General features: G+C 43.0%; 3 long non-coding RNA genes across 8 annotated transcripts in view; 2 read left to right on the forward strand and 1 right to left on the reverse strand.

Moving 5' to 3' along the window:
- Positions 1-19,238, reverse strand: part of LOC147571728 (uncharacterized) — a 62,386-nt gene that overhangs the window by 29,115 nt on the left and 14,033 nt on the right. For both annotated transcript variants that reach the window (XR_015247101.1, XR_015247102.1), the window contains exon 2: positions 17,830-17,892. This is a non-coding gene — a long non-coding RNA (uncharacterized LOC147571728). The remainder of the gene's footprint in view (positions 1-17,829; positions 17,893-19,238) is intronic.
- On the forward strand, positions 1,199-13,984 carry LOC147571730 (uncharacterized). 3 transcript variants are annotated; one of them, XR_015247100.1, is made up of 7 exons: positions 1,199-1,586; positions 1,736-2,136; positions 7,108-7,125; positions 10,815-10,966; positions 12,954-13,054; positions 13,734-13,794; positions 13,901-13,984. It is a non-coding gene; the product is annotated as an uncharacterized LOC147571730 (long non-coding RNA). The 3 variants fall into 3 exon arrangements; XR_015247099.1 differs by having other exon boundaries at positions 1,200-1,887; positions 2,032-2,136; positions 13,901-13,982; XR_015247098.1 differs by having other exon boundaries at positions 1,201-2,136; positions 13,901-13,982.
- LOC147571731 (uncharacterized) lies at positions 14,166-16,888 on the forward strand. Of its 3 annotated transcripts, none has more exons than XR_015247096.1 (5): positions 14,166-14,843; positions 14,953-15,124; positions 15,325-15,486; positions 15,723-15,805; positions 16,724-16,888. It is a non-coding gene; the product is annotated as an uncharacterized LOC147571731 (long non-coding RNA). The 3 variants fall into 3 exon arrangements; XR_015247097.1 differs by having other exon boundaries at positions 14,167-14,889; positions 14,981-15,124; XR_015247095.1 differs by having other exon boundaries at positions 14,167-14,843; positions 14,981-15,124.

Here is a 19,238-nt window from a genome sequence, read left to right on the forward strand (position 1 = left end):
GAAGAGATGGCAATTAGGATTTGAAGCCACAATTATCTACCTATGAGTCTGATGGAAATGATTTCATCCATCTTCGTCCATAAAGCACTTTTCATTGAAATTACCCATATAGAGGCAGGAAATTTATACCAGATGTGTAGCTCCCTCTAGATGCACATTCTGACCTTGTCCCATTTGTGTCCTCAAAGACATTATTGACAACTTGAAAAATAAGCTCTCAACATCAAGATGGTGACAATAGAGAATGTGGTATAAATGGAATTTCACATGTTCTCAATTAGAAATAATTTTTAATGGTGAAGGAGAAATTAAAAATATTGTCATTTTTAATTGAAATATAGGAGACTCCCCATGTTGTATTAGTTTCAGGCATATATCATGGTGATTCCGTGTGTATACATTACGCTCTCCAGGTACCTATACAAGGGTAGCTATATTGGGAAAGCATGCAACGCTTTCTTACAGGATTGACGCTATTTTATGGGCTGTACCCTGGATCCCAATGAGTTATTCATTCCATAGCTGGAAGCCTGTATCTCTTTCTCAGAGGTGTCAACTTTTTTATTTAACCCAAGTATTATGGTGCTAAACACCATAACCTGTAGGTCAGCAGGTGTCAATTTGCAGTCTGTATTTCTGCGAATGCTGCTTAAAGCATTACACATGATATCACTACGTCAATAAATTCGGTTTCATTCTTCACTCAGTAAAAAGGAGAAGGAAAAGGTTTCTTTGTGTCCCAAGCAAGCCCTTCGCTAAGACCCTTCTGGATCAGGAGAACAGGCTTCACTGGACCAGCTGCACTCTCAGTACTTCTAGCTGTGAGCAGCCATGGCCTTGAGCATTGCAGGAATTCCCACGGCGGCCGGCAGAGGGCGCGCACGCACCACGCCCAGGGAGGGGCCGGGCCTCTGCGTGGGCAGTGCTGGCCTGAGAAGGCGCCCACTAGGCTTTTCTGATCCAGGGCGCCTCCGGGCTGGGAAGGCTTCCTTGCTTCTGAGGACCCAGTGCCTCTGAGTGTGGGCAAAGAGCCAGAGCTGCGTTTCCAGCAGGTTCCGCCCCCGGGCCTGGGGAAGACCCTGGAGGCTTCGCAGCCCCTTGGCGTCTCCTAGGTGGTGGGGCTGAGTCCCGAGGCGGGGGAGGCAGGGCCTGGGCGGCCTCCCCGGAAGCGCGGGTGGTCGGTTGGCGGCACAGTCCCTCGCTTTTTCTGGGCTGTTCGTGGTTTGTTCCTCATTTCCCCTGCCGGTATTTCCCTGGAGGATCCGTGGATTCATGGGGTCCCGTGACGCCACGTCAGAGAGGCTGGGGTTGGTTTGTTCCAGGTCAGGCTTGTTTTGGGGCAGAAATCCTGACACAAATTCGGAGGAACAGGAGCCGCATTCAGTTGGGAAGTGAAGACGCCAAATGTTGACTCTCAGGACCTTCTAGAAGAAGGAGCTGGGACCCACTCTCCGAGTCCTGCTGGAACCAGAGCCAGAGGTGAAAACACAATGTGACCTCCACATCGCACACGCTTTTATGAACTTTCAGTGGGGATTTTTTCCCAACAATGTTGTAGTCGTTGGAAATAACTGGAAACCTGACAGGTATGTTGTGTCGGGAACCGCCCGTTTCTTGAATGTTCAATATTATTCCTGCAACAGAATTTGTTACAGTTATCCTCTCTTGTCTTCATTGGAAGGAATCTCATCAATAATATCTTAAAAATATCCTCGTTACCTTATCCCCTTTTCAGTTGAGATTTGGCATGTTTTCTGATTTCTCATGAACTCGTGAACATCTGAAATACTTTTAAATTGATTGCAGGTTTTACTAAAAGCAGATTCACGGCGTCCCTCCCAGACTGCTCATGGTCAAAGAACATACCAAGGCCACTTCTCAGTATGGGTAAGACTGTACCAAACAAACATCCTGAATCAATTTTAGAAGAAAAAGCCTGATGGTATTTTTTCTTTATGAAAATTGATGCTTAGATACCCTGTTCGATACATTTCCACTGTTTTTTTTTTCCTTTCTTTCTCATTTTCTCAGTCTGAGATTCACAGACCTGCCTGAGTTTTACATTCACCACACATACTTTCAAGGCTCCTTTCTCTCCCTGTAAGAAAGAAGACAGATCTTCTGATGCGCAGGCAAGTTGCTGTAACTTCAAGAATTGTGGTGTACGTGTCTGTTAACTCCCCCCCCAGTTGAAAATATCACCCCACCTTGAGTACTGCCATAAAAAACGTAATCTGTGTTCACCAGTATGATTTCATTTCGTTTTAGTGGATTTCTTCATTTGATATTGTGTGTATATGCATACATTAGATGTTTTAGTCCTGAGAAAATCCCACATGTAGTTGAAAGAAAAATGTATATCCTATATGGAAAATTAGGAGATTGCACATTAAATTCATAAATGTAGAATTTTTTAATGTTTTTATTTATTTATTTTATTATTTTTTAAATATGCAATTCATTGTCAAATTGGTTTCCAACAACACCTAGTGCTCATCCCAACAGGTGCCCCCCTCGATACCCATCACCCACCCTCCCCTTGCTCCAGCCTCCATCAACCCTCAGTTTGTTCTCAGTTTTTAAGAGTCTCTTATGCTTTGGCTCCCTCCCTCTATAACCTCTTTTTTTTTTTCCTTTTCCTCCCCCATGGGTTTCTGTTAAGTTTCTCAGGATCCATATAAGAGTGAAAACATATGATATCTGTCTTTCGCTGTATGCATTATTTCACTTAGCATAGCACTCTCCAGTTCCATCCATGTTGCTACAAAAGGCCATATTTCATTCTTTCTCATTGCCATGTAGTATTCCATTGTGTATATAAACCACAATTTCTTTATCCATTCATCAGTTGATGGACATTTAGGCTCTTTCCATAATTTGGCTCTTGTTGAAAGTGCTGCTATAAACATTGGGGTACAAGTGCCACTAGGCATCAGCACTCCTGTATCTCTTGGGTAAATTTCTAGCAGTGCTATTGCTGGGTCATAGGGTAGGTCTATTTTTAATTTTTTGAGGAACCTCCACACTGTTTTCCAGAGTGGCTGCACCAGTTTGCATTCCCACCAACAGTACAAGAGTGTTCCTGTTTCTCCACATCCTCGCCAGCATCTATAATCTCCTGATTTGTTCATTTTGGCCACTCTGACTGGCATGAGGTGATATCTGAGTGTGGTTTTGATTTGTATTTCCTTGATGAGGAGCGACGTTGAGCATCTTCTCATGTGCCTGTGGGCCATCTGGATGTCTTCTTTAGAAGTGTCTATTCATGTTTCCTGCCCGTTTCTTCACTGGATTATTTGTTTTTTGGGTGTGGAGCTTGGTGAGCTCTTTATAGATTTTGGATACTAGCCCTTTGTCCAATATGTCATTTGCAAATATCTTTTCCCATTCCGTTGGTTGCCTTTTAGTTTTGTTGGTTGTTTCCTTTGCAGTGCAGAAGCTTTTGATCTTGATGAGGTCCCAATAGTACATTTTTGCTTTTAATTCCCTTGCCTTTGGGCATGTGTCCAGTAAGAAATTGCTACGACTGAGGTCAGAGAGGTCTTTTCCTGCTTTCTCCTCTAGGGTTTGGATGGTTTCCTGTCTCACATTCAGGTCCTTCATCCATTTTGAGTTTATTTTTGTGAATGGTGTGAGAAAGTGGTCTAGTTTCAATCTTCTGCATGTTGCTGTCCAGTTCTCCCAGCACCATTTGTTAAAGAGACTGTCTTTTTTCCACTGGATATTCCTTCCTGCTTTGTCAAAGATTAGTTGTCCATCCGTTTGTGGGTCTACTTCTGGGGTTTCTATTGTATTCCATTGGTCTATGTGTCTGTTTTTGTGCCAATACCATGCTGTCTTGATGATTACAGCTTTGTAGTAGAGGCTAAAGTCTGGGATTGTGATGACTCCTGCTTTGGTCTTCTGCTTCAAAATTACTTTGGCTATTCGGGGCCTTTTGTGGTTCCATATGAATTTTAGGATTGCTTGTTCTAACTTCGACAAGAATGCTGGTGCAATTTTGATTGGGATTGCATTGAATGTGTAGATAGCTTTGGGTAGTATTGACATTTTAACAATATTTATTCTTCCAACCCATGAGCACTGAATGTTTTCCCATTGCTTTATATCTTCAATTTCCTTCATAAGCTTTCTATAGTTTTCAGCATACAGATCTTGTACATCTTCGGTTAGATTTATTCCTAGGTATTTTATGCTTCTTGGTGCAATTGTGAATGGGATCAGTTTCTTTGTCTTTCTGTTGCTTCATTATTCGTGTATAAGAATGCAACTGATTTCTGTACATTGATTTTGTATCCTGCAACCTTGCTGAATTCATGTATCAGTTCTAGCAGACTTTTGGTGGAGTCTATCGGATTTTCCATGTATAGTATCATGTCATCTGCAACAAGTGAAAGCTTGACTTCATCTTTGCCAATCTTGATGCTTTGATTTCCTTTTGTTGTCTGATTGCTGATGCCAGCACTTCCAACACTATGTTAAACAATAGCGGTGAGAGTGGACATCCCTGTCGTGTTCCTGATCTCAAGGGGAAAGCTCTCAGTTTTTCCCCATTGAGGATGCTATTAGGTGTGGGCTTTTCATAAATGGCTTTTATGATGTTTAAGTATGTTCCTTCTATCCCGACTTGCTCGAGGGTTTTTATTAAGAAAGGATGCTGAATTTTGTCAAATGCTTTTTCTGCATCGATTGACAGGATCATATGGTTCTTATCTTTTCTTTTATTAATGTGACGTATCACATTGATTGATTTGTGAATGTTGAACCAGCCCTGCATCCCAGGAATGAATCCCACTTGATCATCGTGAATAATTCTTTTTATATGCTGTTGAATTCGATTTGCTAGTATCTTATTGAGAATTTTTGTGTCCATATTCATCAGGGATGTTGGCCTGTAGTTCTCTTTTTTTACTTGGTCTCTGTCTGGTTTAGGAATCAAAGCAATACTGGCTTCATAGAATTAGCCTGGAAGTTTTCCTTCCCTTTTCTATTTTTTGGAATAGCTTGAGAAGGATAGGTATTATCTCTGCTTTAAATGTCTGGTAGAATTCCCCTGGGAAGCCATCTGGTCCTGGACTCTTATTTGTTGGGAGATTTTTGATAACTGATTCAGTTTCTTCGCTGGTATGGGTCTGTTCAAGCTTTCTGTTTCCTCCTGTTTGAGTTTTGGAAGTGTGTGGGTGTTTAGGAATTTGTCCATTTCTTCCAGGTTGCCCAGCTTGTTGGCATATAATTTTTCATAGTATTCCCTGATAATTGCTTGTATTTCTGAGGGATTGGTTGTAACAATTCTACTTTCATTCATGATTTCATCTATTTAGGTCATCTCCCTTTTCTTGTTGAGAAGCCTGGCTAGAGGTTTATCAATTTTTGTTCATTTTTTCAAAAAAACAACTCTTGGTTTCATTGATCTGCTCTACAGTTGTTTTAGATTCTATATTGTTTATTTCTGGTCTGATCTTTATTATTTCTCTTCTGCTGCTGGGTTTGGGGTGTCTTTGCTGCTCTGCTTCTATTTCCTTTAGGTGTGCTGTTAGATTTTGTATTTGGGATTTTTCTTGTTTCTTGAGATAGGCCTGGATTGCAATGTATTTTCCTCTCAGGACTGCCTTCGCTGCATCTCAAATCACTTTAAAATCTTAGAGGTTCAACTGTCTGCTTACATTCACCATCTCTTTTTGCATGTTGTCCACTTTTTTCATTATCTGCATTATCACAGGAATGGAAGTGGTTTTAAGTTCCCAGGATGATAATTCCTACATCTCTGCCATAGGAAGTGTAATTCTAATGCTTGCTATTTGTGTTCAAACTGTGTGGTTTTTACTTTACTATGCCTTGTAAGTTGTGTTGAAAGACAAATGTTATGTGCTGGTAAAGGAACTGAGGTAAATAGGACATGAGTGTGAGGTTTTTATATTTATCTGGCTAGGGGTTAGTCTGAATTTACTCCCAGGTGAGACAGGAAGGTGAGAGCCCTGGAGTTGAGTATTTTCCCTCACCTGTATTGTTTACTCTTTGGGAAATCCCCAGTTAGGCTCTTCGTTCCTCTTGAGGGCAGATCTTTTCTGGAAGAACAGAATACTTTGGAATTTATTTCTAAATGCGTATTTGCCCCTCTCCCTGCCACTGGAGAAAACTTGCCTTCACACAGAAACACAAATATTAAGTATTTGGTGTGTTCATATTCCTTTTCACTTCCCCGCCTGTGGGGCTGGGTGACAAGGGACAGGGAAGCTCAGAGGTTCCTAAGTGGCTTTTTGATAGCATGATGATATTCTAATATCCTGGCAAGAGTTTAGGGCTGGCCTCAGCCTCTCATCATCCTTTAAAACTTTAGAATGGGGAAATATGTTAATGGTGTCAAAACCGGGTCATGCCTAGATTTGATTGAGCTAGAATTTATCAGGAGAACTGAGGTCTGCAGAGCTCTTTTTGCTCTTTTTTTAAACATCAACTGTTATTTCTGTTGTTGCTTGTGCTTTAGCTCTAGCCGTGTTTTATTCTTTTTCTCATTTGGTGGCTTTTATTTTGTTTGTAGCAGTCTGGAAAAAATCATGGCACCTGATGTGCCATAACTCTGTATGAATTCAGCAGACAGCCAACTCCATGTAGTATTTCAGAAGAGCTTTCTAGAGAATAAAAGAGGCATATCATAGCTCAAAGATTTTGCCCGCCCTTCCTCTGTCCCTCCCTCCCTCCCTTCCTTCCTGTTTCTTTATTTCAGGAATTCAAAATAATCCTAGTTCTAAACTTCAGTGTGGATACTGGATTTAAAAAAAATAAGTGAGGGAAATGACAATTTAAAGCATTTTTTAAATGTATTATCAATGTTCAAAATTGAATAGGCTGAATGTTCATTTAATATAAACAAATTTTCTGTTAAAAAAAACTATTTACGTTGTGCTCTTTAACAGAAATTGTGAAGTAACATGACTTAAATAGAAATTCTATTTTTTCTTATCTTTTGATCCTGTGAATTAATTACGCAAAATAAAATTACTGTAATTTCACTGGATTACTATTTTGCTATTTATCGGGAACTATAGGTTTTTACTAATAATATGTTTTGACACCAAATTTAATTTTGTTTTTTCCCCTCTTAGATAGAGCCTTGAGAATATCACGGTAAGAATTTAAGCTTTAGTTTTCTTTGCAATATTTTCTCAGTACTGGTGTTTGATGTGGGTTGTGGTTTTTTTTTAATGTTTGAGTGAGAGAGAAAGAGTGCAAGTGGGGGAGGGACAGAGAGGGAGAGACACACACAGAGTCCAAAGTGGGTGCCAGGTCTTACCTGTCACCACAGAGCCCCATGGGAGGGTAGAACCCATGAACAGTGAGATCATGCATGACCTGAGCCAAAGTCAGACACTCAACCAACTGAGCCACCTAGGCGCCCCTTGATGTGCGTTTTGATTCACCTAAGGATAAATATGGGGACTTCTGATGTCTAATTGACTTTTTAACTCTTGAAATTCATCTTTCTCTTCCCTGTTTGGAGCCTAAGTGACAATGTGGAGGGAGTTGCCATCTCTTAAGACATCAGGAGGAGGAACACATCACCAGAGTAGAGGGAATGAAATTAGTGTAATTTTACATAGAAATGATTAGGAAACAAGTGATGATATGAACCTGAGGTTTGGAGTGAGTACTTTGCCATGACCTGGCTCTTCGTGAAATGTGAAGATGAGAAAACTCTCTATCTACAAGCCTATCAAGAAGCCTGAGCTTAGAGACAAAGCCAGATATTGCCAGGCAGGGTGTGTGTCACAAGAGAGGTTTAAACCATGGTTCTGAGTCTGAGGTGGAGGAAGCCGTTCATGCCAGGGGAGAATGAGTGGAGATGAGATTTTTGCAAATGGGGGTAATGTATTCTGCACAGGCTCCATAGACTGTGGTGATCCTGTGGCACTGTCTGTTGAGAGCCAGGGTGGCTGCCTGACACTTAACGAGCCCTCAAAGGCTGGTTGTTGTTCATCCCTTTGAATGCAGTGGCGGTGGTGGGGAGAAGAGTGATCTCAGGGCATGAGAGCTCTCACAGTGGGCCAACAAAAGAGAAGTTTGCACTTTCTGGTCAGATGACAGAATCAGTCCCTGTTGGAGGAGTCTGTTCTAGAGCTTACATGTGTTACCTGTAATTGGGTGCTTCATGTGTGTTGAATAATATTCCTTTAAGGCTGGAGGGTAACATTCTCATGTTGGGATGAAAAAAGTTTGTCTTCTAGGAATTGCCATTAATCCAGATCCTCCAGCCACTAAGTGTAAAGCTGAGATGGTACCCGTATGTCTGATTCCAAAGACCTTGTCCTCCAGGGCCCCTGCCCTAGGGTTCATGAAAGGCAATCTGTGAGCAGCAGGAAGTCATCCAAGGCCTTTGAGTAGTCAGTCAGCCAGCAGCAGTTTGAACTTTCCTTGTGTGGAATTCCAAATAGCACCTGGGAGTGTGAGTGGCTCAAATCGAGACTAAATGATGGTTTTGTTTGTTCCATTATTTGCAGGGACCTATTTATGTACCTTAATAATTGGAGGAGAGAAATGTAAGTTGATAGGATTTGATTTTTGTTTCATCTCTGGTGGTGACATAAGTATTTGAAGTGATTGGATTTTCTAAGAAGGGTGCTTCCAGATGGGAGAGAAATGAGAAGATATTTTATTGTGTTTCTCCATTTTGGACAATATTTTAAATAGGAATCTCATTGAAATAAGGTTTTCTTAGGTTTAACATGCTGCTAAAACTTGATTTCTTCAGGCACAACGGGAAACCTAAAATGTTAGTTACACCCACCTGTCAGATCATGTGTGCTGCTAATACACTGGGATTATTTGATGTCACTGGTTTGGTAACAGCCTTAGAACATGTTTTGTCTCCTTTTAGTTAGTTTACAGTGAATAATTGAGAAGATCACTACTTTTAAGAAAGAAAACAAAGAACATCATTGCTGAAAAAACACCCATTTGGGAACAGAAGGTAGCATTGCCCTTTCAAATATTTTTTTGTGACTTCATTTTGGTTACTGCCACTCTGGTAGAGCATCCTACTGACCTATTTCATGTGTTCTATAAACAATACCAATTCAACACAAGCTTCACAAATGTAAAGAGCTACCTCTTTATTTGTGAAAGGAGTCACACATTAGAAGATAGGTTTATCTAGCACTATGCTTTTTTTTTTTTTTTTTTATTAATTCTGATTCCTTTTTCGTGTTTTATACAACAGTGAGTTAAGGAAATGTCTTCAGGAAACTATGAGAGAAAGTAAGTTTCTCTCTGATGAAGCTCTTAAACTGAAGGTAAGAATCCCTTCTTTGCCTGGATTGCATTCTAAAAACACAAATAAAAGGAATGAATTATTATTACTCATTCAACATGTTTTGTTGAAGGAGAACATCAAAATAATGGAGCACTTTAAATAAATTAAAAAAATAGTGTTTATTAATTTTTTGAGAGACAGGGAGAGACAGAGCACAAGCAGGAGCAGGGGAGGAGTAGAGAGAGAGGGAGACACAGAATCCAAAACAGGCTCCAGGCTCTGAACTGTCAGCACAGAGTCTGACACAGGGCTCAAACTCACAAACCACGAGATGACGACCTGAGCTGAAGTGGGATGCTTAACTGACTGAGCCGCCCAGGCACCCACTTCAATGAAATTTTAAATGACACCCTTCAAAGTGCACTTGTTGCCTTGCAAACTCAGAGAGAGAGGAATGTGAAGAATCAGGAAGTGATAAGAGTTGGCTGCTGAGTTTTACTGTAATTTGGCTTTGGAGGCTTTTATTCATTGGGTGAAGTGAGCACAGCACATTTGCTTGCCATTTACCACAGTAGAGAGTGGGCCTCTGGGAGCCAAATCTCCTTCTGAACAATGAGCTAGAATTTCACTAGGACCACCAAGATGAGTTTTGCTATTTCAAGGACTAGGAGTTATCTTTTATTTTCACAATTAGGTAATTTATCACATCATTCAACTCTGCCCTCCAAGATATGTAGAAAATTCCCAAATATAGTTGAGAGACAAAGGGTGATAGCCACAGTGTATAATCCTTTCCTTTAAAAAAAATATTTTTAAATTATTCTTTATGAATTTTTTGTTTAAATTTTAGTGAGAGAGGGCATGCGAGAGGGGCAGTGGGAAAGAGAGAGAATCTTAAGCAGGATCCACGCTCAGTGTGGAGCCCAACACAGGTCTGGATCGCACGATCCTAGAATCATGACCTGACCCCAAATCAAGAGTCTGATGCTCAACTGAGCGAGCCACCCAGGTGCTCCATAGTCTCTTTCTCTCTTAATGCTGAACAGTGAATTTTCAACGTGAATGGGGAAGAAGTGTGTGTTTGTGTGTGTGTATGCACACACACACGTACAGATGTATATAAATATATATATATATTCCAACAAGAAAACCATTTATAAGCTATCTGACATGAACTATTTCCCACCATCTTTATCTTCTCCTAGTTACATTTATGCCTCAAGGTCTTTGTTTATTGCAATGCACAACCCTGTTGTGTTAGGTGCACTCAAATTTTTGTGCAATCATTACTTATGGAAAGTGTTTTTCTCTTATCTGTCTTACTTAAAAACGCAAGATGAAAATGGTGCATTCGAGCATGTAGAGTTGAGAGTCTTGAGGTCCAATAACTGTCAACTGGAAAGTATGCTGTCTGTTGCGGAGAAATCCCCATATTGGTGACAATGACTTTGCATTGGAAAGGGAAAGAGTGCCTTCCTGCCTTCACGGTTCTTGCCCTTTTCCTATCTCACCCAAAACAAGTCTCAGGTCATGTGCACACTTAGAAAGCAAATCCATGTTTGTACAGAAAATGAAAAGGCCCTGGAAGACAAGTGTAATGCATTGAGGTCTGTGAAAGCAACCAAAGAAGCAAAAGTCAAACAGCTGAAGGACAAAGCAGGCATCCTTGAAGAATTCTATGAAGAAAGAAAAGTGGCTATAGAAGACTAAAATGTTCATGTGAGAACTATCACAAGTACTGTTGTATGAATGAATGTGACGGCCAGTAGAGATAATTAAAATTCTTTGCGAATTTTTTGCCAAATGCACTCAGAATTGTGCCTGTCCTTCTTACCTTGCTTTCTGTCACCCGCATTTTCCTTTCTGTCCTAAGTGCTTGTCACACATTGTGTCATGTATTTGGGGTGGAAGAGGGAAGGTATCAGCATTAATAACATTGATGTCTGGATCTGCTTGGGATCCATTTCCATTGGCGCATGGGTTTCAGTCCCATCACGTTGTCTTGTCATCCAGGAATTAGGTCATTTTTGTTCAGGACCCCACATGGGTCAAGAATGTGTAGGGAAAAAATCAATGATCTTGCTGCAGAAACCACAGAAATTTATTTCTGGAAAGTGGGTAGGGGCGCCAGTAGTACTGGATCCCTGCATCAGTTCTGCTAGTGAGATTGTTCACAGCAGGCCAATGCCTAAGGAAGCTGAGTTATTTCCTGTCCCCTGATTTTTGAAGTGTAACTCCTCTGAGTCTTGACCAAAGCCCGCAGCTTCACTAGGGCTCATCTTTGCTGGCTGCCTCTGAACGAAACACGTTTCCTTCTAAGTCTGTGCCCATAAAGTTGTTCACCTATTTTGCAGTTCAGCTGTCTGTCCCCAAGTTCATTCATGAGTCCTGGGGAGATTGGTTCCCACTGCCAGGCTGGCTTTGTCCTGGGCTCCCTTCTTCTCCATCTTGGTCACATGTGTCTTCATGGGGTCATTAGAAATTTGGTGCATTCGCTCACATGTTTCCTCCTTTGTACAGTATTTCCTTTTGTTCTCACGAGGAGATCAGGGCCTTTAGAGTCCCTCATTCACATTGAAAAGGAAATACTTCCTTCTCTTCCCTGGAGACTCAGCTTCTGTTAGTCCTTCCCACACCTGGGGTGCAGCCTGCTCTGTCTCACTGGCATCTTGTTTTTATCATTTCTAAGCTCTTTTGGGAAGCACGTACAGCACCCTGGCCACCTTTCTATTTTCAATCCCTTACAACAGAACCACTACATTCCAGCCACTCCAGAAAGCATTTGTTGAAGGACTGCCTGAGATGCCAGAAGGAAATGCATGTGCCTTTCTCTGTCTAGAGGTTTGGTGTCAGTTTCTAGGAGTCTTTCAATTTTGCATGTGACTCTTGAATACGTCCAGTACCAAGTTGAAACCCTTTAAAGCAACACCATGAACAAAATAGTCTGAGGGCAACACAGCAAACCAGCCTTTCTAAGCATTTCCCTTTGCTGCCTTCACTGTCAATGAACTGAGTCTTGTTCAAGTACATTGGCTCCATGAAGTTGATAGTTTTCCATCTGAAATCTGTTTCCTGGAGATAAACCCAGACTGTGTGACAGTTCATATCAGGTTCTACCTCAGGTGATGTTGCTGCTCTAAGAGTGGCCTTTTCCTCCACCAGGATATGTGAAGGTGGACGCAGGGGTTGTACTCCTGGCTCTAGCGATGTCTGGGAGGGAGCTGCAATGCTGGGGAAGCCATATCCTGGAAGGTCGTGTTTCAGGGTGATTGTCTTTGTCAGGGTACAACTTCTGGATTGAGAATCAGGGCTCCCCACGGAGGGGTGAGACTAGTGATGATCCCTTGCTTCATCCTAATGGGTATGGGTGGTCAGACACGGCTTTTGACACTGAACTGAAATGAGCCTTCACCATCTCAAACCAAAGTCCAGCTCTGGGAAGGCACAAAGTGCAATGTTATTTGATGACTTTATGATGAAGGAGAGGAAACAGGTCTGAGAGCAGAGACATGGCAGCAGACAGAGGTTGAATTTTCTTTAACTTAAATGGGGTGTTCAGTTCATTTCTCTGTGTTGTCAGTCTGTGCATTTACGGGAGAGGTGGGGGAAAGGTATTTGTATCTAGGCCTTCAAGAGTGCTGGGAGGTAAAAGGCAGAATTTGTGGACCTTGGCTCCTGGACCGTGTATATGTCTTTCCCATCTTAGGAAGCTGAAAATGACACAGTGTGAACTGGCGGCAAAGAAGAATCAGCTGGCAGCTGCAGGGGAAATGTGAAAATAGCTATGAAAGAAATAAACAAGTACAAGTGAGTTCAGCTACTAATTACCAACAGCTCATGAAACCTCTCTTCATTTCTTTTGTTTTTAATCTTATTACAAGGTTAAAAGTCTATGTTTAGACTCAACATAGTAATATAAACAAAAGTTCAGAGGACATATGCATAGAGTATTAACAGATAAAAAAGGTAAGATTTAGAAAGAACAAAACAATTAACTTCATCAACATTTCCAGATTTCAAGCAATGGCCAGACTGTGTGGAAACTTCATCCATGCCAACGTTCCTGGGGGGTGGTGTCAAGTATCATAATCTGTAGGAAAGCAGTGTGTCTTAGAATGAATCATACCATCAACATGGTAGTGCCATTTCATGGCCCTGGTCTTTGCAACCCTAGGAAACATGGTGAAGATCTAAGTGAAAGGACGAAAGAGCTTTATGATGAAAGACACTTGTCACATGATGAATTAGGGCACAATTGAAAGTGGGAAGGAATTATGTGAACTCTGAACCCTACGGTCATGGAATGAGTCAGGAAAGGATGGAACAATAGTTTTGATCCTATTGTACATTTATAATCATGTGAAAAGTGTTTCATGTGTAAAACTGTATTAGGGGACACTTAGGAGGAGGATGAGAACATGGGCAGATTATTGAAAATCATACCCAATATTGGGCCTTATCTGACAAAAGGAACTATAACTCACAGGCAACAAAATGGACAAAGACAAGAGCAGCTGCAGCAGGCAGAACTCACCTTCAGACACCAGGTAACGTGAGTTCTACCTGACATATGGAACCCTTAGTACCTCATGTGGGTGAATGTAGTGGCCCTTGGAATTCCTAAATATGAACTTTTCATTGTTGCTTTTTCAGATCGCAGATCATGAGAAGAATGCTCAGGACAACTGGGTAAGTGTTTCCTTTTTTCCTCCTCTCCCTCTTTGGTGCACAGTGTGGCACGACTGAAGGTGGATGTGTTTTTCTCCCCCAGATCAAGCCTCAGTCCTTATCATCACTCATCACCTTCCCGTCTTTGTTGGTAAATGAGTTGTCTGGAATCCTTCCAGCTATACCTTAGGTAAAAATAACCTGAACATTGTGTCCTTCGATTGTGTTCATATGAGCAGTTTCTGGTTGTGTCCCTAGTCACTGTTAGAGCTGATACAGTCTCATGACACATCCCAGGAGTTTTATACCAAAACACTTGCATTAAAGCTGTTATGTGAATTTTTACCTTTTTTGTTTCTGTAGGACTTAATTACTCTGTGTCCTGCAGTATGCTTCAAGTCAGAATTCCCTATGAATTAAGATGAACACATCTGAGCTTTGGAGACATTCACCACAAGTCACTTGTTCCTCACAGAAGACTTCCTCCAGGCATCCTCCACTCCCCAGAGGTCTCAGAGGCCTTTGACAACACTTCAAGAGGGAAGACTCCTTTCTCAGGGAGAGGAGCAGAGGAGGCAAAGTGAGGGTCCGGCTGCAGAACTTTTCCCCAGGAGTGGCTGTGATTCCACGAGCAGAATAAGAGCCATTTATTTGCACTCAATTTGTTGTGTTCCTAATATACCAAAAACAGAGCATCAGGAGTCACTGCAGAGGAGGGATGCAGGGTGAACTGGGACATAGATGCCTGCCTGTCTGGAGAATGCTGCTTCATCACTATGTAATTACTCCTGTTAACCCTCTAGGACAGGACCCTTGCCATTTTACTTCCGCAGACATGGGCAGTGATGTGTGGTGACAGCAGTTCCTCCTCTTGCATCTACCACCCCAAGCTGTAGGTGGTATCCAGTGGCAGGGACAGAGTTTTCAGGTACTGATGCTACTCTCTTGGATCCTGGTGGCAGAGAAGGTGACAGGTGCTGACACGTTCTTCTCTGAGTTACAGCTGCTTTTGGTATTGGTACTCTTGTCTGGCATAGGCACGTAGCTGTCACTTCTGTTCTGCAGGACAGTGTGGATCCATGGGTACCTCCTCCGTTAACTGGACGATTCTGCATGCCCTACCCTAGAGGCGCCCCACCCCCATGGACCATTAGGCACATCCACCTCCTGAACCTTGGCGGCCCTGAACCCCTCCACCTGCAACACTTGGTAAGATGATCTGAGCACTAGAAGTTGACTTGTAAAACACACCCATCTTATTTTTGTTGCTGTTAGCTCTTTGGCCAAGGTGCAGAGGCTGTACCACAGACCATTGTGATGCAAGGGGAATGTGTCTGCTGCCATTACCACATTCCTCAAGTTTCTCATGATCTCATCTTTGTCATTCCCCCCACCATGTGTTGGTACAGGTGTCTCTCGTGGAGAAGGATTGGGGCTGTATGCAGAAAAGCAGGCATAGCGCTTCAGCAGACATGCCCTGTACACATGCCATGTGCTGGGCCCTGTGAGGCATGAGGCACAGCCTAACGTGTGTCCATCTAGTTGCACCCCCAGCCATCCCTCGTTGTTCGGTGAGTGATGAACACATCTGAATCGGGGCTTTTAGGCGTCTTCATCAAGTTATAAGGGATGGTTCTTCAAGTTCTTCTTGGGGATCACCTGAGGCAGGTGGGATACCCTCTGCACGTGATTTGGGATCTGACTGGGGCAAAGAGTTTAAGTTGTCGGAAGAATGAGGGGAGGGTTTTTTTTGTTTTTGATCTCCAAACAGTCGACTCAAATCAGAATAAACCTCCATCCCTTCTAGGGCTTTTTGCAGATCCAGAAGCAGGCGACACTCCCAAGAGTGACATGAACCCTGGCTCTGCCAAAACTGCCAAGAAGCACAAGGTAAATGCTGTGGCCATTTTCAGTTCTGAGTCCTTACGGACAGCCACATCTTTCTGTACAACACACTCTCCTGCCATTGTCTCTGGTTTGTGTGTCATGTGGTATGTCTGCTCTTTTGTTTTTCTTTCCAAATGCAAAACCTTTACCCCGAGGCTACGGGCTTCCCCGTTTTACACAGGCATGTCTTTGTGGTAACTTTATAAGCTAAGCGTGCTTACGGGTGAGGACCTTTTCCAGTGTGTTCCTGGAATACATCAAGGAGGATGACACCACACTCCACTTGGAAGTCTCCTACCTTGCCTCATTCTTTCTGGACCTCCTCAATGCGGAATCATCTCCTCAGACTTCTCTCACAATATCCTGAGGCTTTGCCTGTGTTCCTGCTGGCTCAGCCCTAATACCAGTTCTCAGTGGGACCTACACAGAGCCTCAGCTGTGGTATCGGTGAAAACAGGGGTAATATTTGTTTCCAAGAACATTATAAAAAGAAGACATTAAATACGTAAAGCCTCTGCAAAATCTCTGGGAAGTGTCCACTCACCCTTCTCACAGTTTCAATTAAGATATCTCCACACAATGATCATCAAAAAAAGATGGTCAGGGGAGTTCGTTAAACTAAGACTGTTAACACCTCAGCCCAGGGATTGGGAATCGCTGTTTTAAACAATAAGACAAGGTCCCTCATTTTTCTATTAAAATTCGGGCCCTACCAGACAAAGAAAGAAAAGATCATTATGAGAATGTGCACATTCACAGATCTAGATCTGAAGACAATCATTTTCCATTACGTATAGACTCACAGATGCAGCCACACACTAAAGTGTTCATCTGAGGCCACAGACAAACTACAGAAGACAGAATGCATGTAGGAAAACATAAGATAAGACGGAAATAACACTAAATCTCTTTGCCTTATAGGACAACTATTTTGAAATTTCAAGAGGACTGTGCACGGTGACAGACGACAGTGATTATGTATCTATTTTAAGAAGGTGTCAGATCTGCCTGAATGCTTTCCCTGCCCATCCTGTCCCCTCCACTTTGTCCTTCCTACTGTCCCCTAATACACCTTTCACCATTCTGTGTCAGCGTCTGCTTCTAGGACCATCCACTCTCAGTCCCCATTGAGTGCACACAGTGGGGTTCCTGTACACACAGGGAACAAGCTGGCAGAAATGGCGGCGACAGAGGATAGTAGCAACATCACCCTTTGTGCAAGAGAGCCTGAGGGAGTTTTCCAGGGTGGTGGGAACTTCCTGTGTCTAGATTTATAGGGTGTTTATGTTCATTTATTTTAGAAATATTCACTGACTCCCTGGTGCCTCGGAGTCAGATAGACAGGTATCTGCCCCTAGGAAATGGCGGAGTTCTAATGATGGGGAAGGATGAGGGACCAGCAGTGACTATGGGAGAGGACTGAGGAGACCAACATGAAGTCAGACCCTCGCCCGGGATGCCAGTTCTCCCCAGACAGCACCATGTGTAGGAGGGCTCTGAGGAGCAGAGATTTCTTGATCAGACCCGTGAACTACATAATCCCCCTGCAGTTTCCTCACTGAGGGATGGCCAGAGCAGAAGCCAGCAGCTGGAGGACGCCCTGATCAGGGCTGGATTGGAGCAGTGGACCTGGGGGATTGAGTCAGAGAAAGGGACGGGCAGAAGGTAGCGACAGGGAGTTTGAGAGACAAAGGGAAGAGAAGAGAAGGGACCTTTCTCTGCTGACTTCACCTACATTTCTGTGTGAACAAAAGGAGATTCTTGCCTCAAGGGTAGGGAAGAAGGCTGGCAAAAAGACAGAGTGACATTCTCAGCTCAAGTGCCCAGGATATCAGCCTTGCTCGTGAGTACCTACCACGGGAAGCCCGTGCTTTCTGTCATAATTGGAACGGCAGCTCATACCATTTAGTGAAAATCAATCCAATTATGAATCCCTCAACATTAAAGTACTGCAACAAAATTAAGTGAACAGACTGAAAGATACAACACAGGATAAAGTCCAAAGGTAGATCGACTGCAGTACTTACGGGAATCCAGTCCATCAGAAAAGGAGGTACCCCAGTGCAGGCATTCAGACACCTGGGCAATATCTGCAAATGTTAAAAAAAAATGTAGTCCTTACTTCGAAAACAACATTGGCCTTAGACACAAAGGGATCATGACTTAAGGTTTAGAGAGAAACCATATGACTTCATGGTGCTGTACCCATGAGATCAAGTCGCATCAAATTATACCCTTTAACTTGAGGCTATTTGTTATATGTAGAGTTTCAAAACATAAAATGCTAGGAGAAAATGTGGGAAAGTTCCTTTCTAATCCTGAAGTGCATGGGTGATAGGAGTCTGTCTGACCATGTCTCAAAAATCCAAAAGATGAAGGCATTTAAAAAAAATTAGTAATAGCAGAGTAGGAGGACCCTGAACTCACCCTGTCCCATGTTTTCAACTACATAACATCCACATCCAAGTCCATAAACCACAGAGGAATCCAGAGAGTGGCAGAACAAACTCCACCACTAAATAGAAGCTGTATCTGAAAGGTTAGGAAGGTCAGAAAGGTGGAGGGTGGCTGCCTGCAGAGAGGGCAGAGAAAGTGAGCCCTCACACCAGGGAGCTCACACAAACAAGACTAATCCCCAAAACAGTTGGCTTTAAAACCCAGAGGGGCTGAATTCCCTTGAGTTTGGATCCTGGAGCTTTGGAGGTCAGCTGACCCAGCACTGGGTGATCCAAGAGGATGAGTGCGAGCCAGGTCCCTGCCTGTGTAGAGAGGCAATGTAAACATGGCATTGTACACAATGCCAAGGCAACAGGAGACAGATCTGCTCATGCTGACTTCTGAGTGGTTGGGGGACTTTTCCAATAATGAGGGAGTTCACAGTCACCATTTTTCTCCCCCCCTCCCCCCAGATTAAGCACAGAGGCACCTACCAGGGAGTGGACCTGCAAGGACACTCGCTACCTAACGTGCTAGCTGTGTGCCAGTCCCAAGCATTCTCTGGGGGGGCTCACCCACTCCAAGCCTGCTGGCCTTGGCAAACTTTGTGCAAACCGCATGGGCACCCTGTGTGGCCAGCTGCAGGCAAAGCTGCCATTGCACACTGTGCACATCTGCACTGCACCCAGCTATGCACCCCTGGCTACCCTCATAGGTCTCACCCAGCCACATGTCTCCAGCCACTGATGCACAGCCTTGAGCCCCTGATTGCCCTGATGCATAGCCCCCAGCCACCAAAGGACAGCTACATATTTGTCAACAGAATCTTGGCAAGCCAGAGGGAAGTGACATGACATATTCAAAGTGCTGAATGGAAAAATCAGCAGCCAAGAATACACTATCCTGAAAGGCTATCATTCAGAACAGAAGGAGACATGGAATCTCCCCAACAAAAACTAAAAGAGTTTGTACCACTAAATCAGTCCAGCAAGAAATACTA

Source organism: Puma concolor, unplaced genomic scaffold, assembly GCF_028749965.1.
Source record: "Puma concolor isolate L17-30 unplaced genomic scaffold, mPumCon1.1.hap2 unalloc_scaffold_102, whole genome shotgun sequence".
Classification (NCBI taxonomy): Eukaryota; Metazoa; Chordata; class Mammalia; order Carnivora; family Felidae; genus Puma; species Puma concolor.